Below are 3,139 nucleotides of genomic sequence, written 5' to 3'. Positions count from 1 at the left end.
CCTGATTTCTCGTGGCGTTGTGAGTGCATTCGGCGGTAGTGGGTCTTCTAGTTGTGTATGCTCCATGCTGTGGTGGACGGCGAGGAGTATGCGGGCGTCTGGCTGGGTGTCGTTCTGCTGCAGTACCTCTTCGAGTGTGTTTGCAAAGAGCTCCGCCTGTTCCTCTGGGTCGTGCAGTAATCCTTGCGGTCCTTGCAGGGGGTAGGATCTGGAGCCGCTGGTCGGTCGTGAGATGGTTTTCGCCAGTCGCCAGAACTCTTGGTTGGGTGTCTCCATGGCTTGGAGTTTGTTTTCCCATTTTTGGATCTTCAGCCTTTGCAGCCGTTTCCGCACCCTGGTGGTAAGGCTGTTCCATAGCGATTTGTATCGAAGGTCCCTAGTGCGTTGCCACTGCTTTCTTGCCCATCGTTTGAGTTGAATGAGCGCAGCGGTACGTAGTTCCTCGGGGCGGTTGTTGTTTTCGGGCTCGGTGGTGGTTGATGTAGATGCCACAGTCTGATGTTTAACTATGGACAAATATAACATAGTGTATGTAACTGTTTAAATTTGTTCTAGAAATTTAATTTGAATAAAAGATAATATGAAACATGTTTACAATCTTTTTTTTTTTTTTTTTTTTTTGTAACACGTAAACAATTCTCATTTAAAATTCCCAATTCATTAGAAGTAACGACAAAGAAAACATCGTATTTTATGTTCAACAATTTCAATTTGAATTATTTATTATTATTATTATTATTATTATTATTATTATTATTATTATTATTATTATTATTATTATTATTATTATTATTATTATTACAGTAGTCTCGCAAACTCGACCTAACGTAGACTAAAAGAGTGGCGAGTTACCGACAATGTCGAGGTTTATGGAATAAGGAGTGGGCTATTTACAATTCATATTTTACTCCATATTACTGTAATGAAAGCGATAGAACCATATAGGACACAGAAAAGTAGAACACATCGTAAAATAGTTCTTAAAATTTAAAGTATTTCATACAAAACATAACAAGAAATCATTAGTTCTTTTCAGAAAATAAATCGTGGTGATAGACTGTCTCTGAGTTCTGAGAATTAGTGTTAGAAAGGAAAAGGTACACAAATTCTAAAATTGAATACCGTAACAAATCTTTGAGAAGAACAGGAAAACATTCTGGCATTCATACGCAAAAATATAAACTGTAATTGCAATAACACGATAAATTATAATGTACCTTTACTATTTGCACCGTATAGGTAGTACTATAAATTATTAATTTAGCTATTAATAGTACCGCACATCATTTCAAAAATAATGTTCTACTTGATCAACAGAAATCATTTAGGGACTACAAAAATAACAAAAGTGACTGTCGAGTGATACAAAATGTCGAGTGTACAAACTTTGCTGTATTTACTAAAGCTCTTCAATTATTCCATTTTAAGCGTGTTTGACATGCAATACAATTATGCTTACAAACAATATAATTTCGTACAAAATATTACACATTATACTGTCGTATTTCATGTTTTTATACAACAGTAAGCTTTTCAATAATGAATACATTTTGCATAAAAATACATCATAATTTCGTGTTAAAGAGTTCTCATCTACACATTTTATATTAGTCCGGGGGAGGGGACCACTCTAACCCACTGAATAGTATATTTATAAAAAAAAAGTCTTTTTTAAGTAGCCAATTCAGTTACTACTAAAGCAAAAAAAAAAAAAAAAAAAAAAGAGAGAGAGAATGAGAAGCGACACTTTTCACAAAGCAATTAGAAGGGGCCCACCTTCCCACGTATTGGATAACACCACCCAACAAACAGTGTTGCTAACCAAATATAAAGTTATATTTTTCAAATGATACTAAGTCAAACTATTACAAATTTCAAATGTATTGACAAAACGAAAAACAGTACAAACATTTACAGCACTTTGCTATCATAAACCATTCCGGAGATATGACAATTAGTGTTAAAGTTAGTAGAATTACTGCTTAAAATCACGTTATTGCGAGAAATTTTTAAAATGGTTGTTGCTTTTCTTCGGTTTTTGACACTTCAATGACAGTATTGGTTATTCCAATTACAATAAGTTATCGTTATTATCTTTATGATTTTCGAAAACAATCTGCGTAATTAAATGTCATATTTATCTATGCACTTTTCCGAAATAAAGCCTTTTGGAAAAGTCAAATTTTGAACTCATTATAACTTTTTTCCTTTTTAATCCAAATGTACCAAATTATGATTGTACTATTTGACATTAAGACACTTTTGATGTGCTTTACCTTATCCATTTCACTTGCATTATTAATGTTGTAGAAGCCTTCAAAGTTTGGCTTTTGAATATTTGTGATACTCTAACGCCATTAGTTAGCAACATTGAACAATAAGTTGTATTCTTTGGTTCGTAGATTTCAAATTTGTAATAAACGTAGTGCCATTTGAAAAATAAGATGTGGATTGGCAACACTGTTTATTAAGTGGTGTTGTCCAATACGTGAGAAGATGTCCCTCTTCTTGATGTTTCGTGGGAAGTTTCGCTTCTGTCCCTCTTTCGGTTTAGCAGTAATCGTACTGACCAAGTTTTAAAGAAAAACACCCTGTATAATTTAAGGTAAAAGAGTTATTTTACATTTTCTTAATCAATAAGCTTACATGTTCTTTCGTTCATAAAACACATAACATCTATTTTGTTTATCTACAGGAAGAGAAAGTATTCTTTGTTTAATATATATAAGATAATGTATTTAAAAACAAACACAACTGACGCACTTCGTAGAAAACTGATTTCTGGTTGGCCAGTTTGGCCAAATACATACTTAGTGGAAATAAAATTGCATTTATTAATCTGGCCAACTAATAGTCTTAAGTTAAATTTCTTATGGTCTTCAAATGAAATGATTCAAGGTAGCCTACGAACATACTTTCTAAGCTACAAATGAACTAATTTTTTATGTTGCTATGGCAAATTGTCTAAGTAAGCAAAGTAACAAATAGCTAAAAATGTGCAAGTGACTAATAACATTTTGTTAGATTAAAAAAAAACAACAACAACAACAGAAACTACCTAGTTGGTTCCTTGGTTAAGCATTGCATACACACACGAACAATGGTCTATCCGATGAACTATTGTTGGATATTTATTCTT

The sequence above is a fragment of the Thermobia domestica genome, chromosome 11, assembly GCF_964235325.1.
Source record: "Thermobia domestica chromosome 11, izTheDome1.hap1.1, whole genome shotgun sequence".
Classification (NCBI taxonomy): Eukaryota; Metazoa; Arthropoda; class Insecta; order Zygentoma; family Lepismatidae; genus Thermobia; species Thermobia domestica.
Note: the sequence above shows the minus strand (reverse complement) of the source record.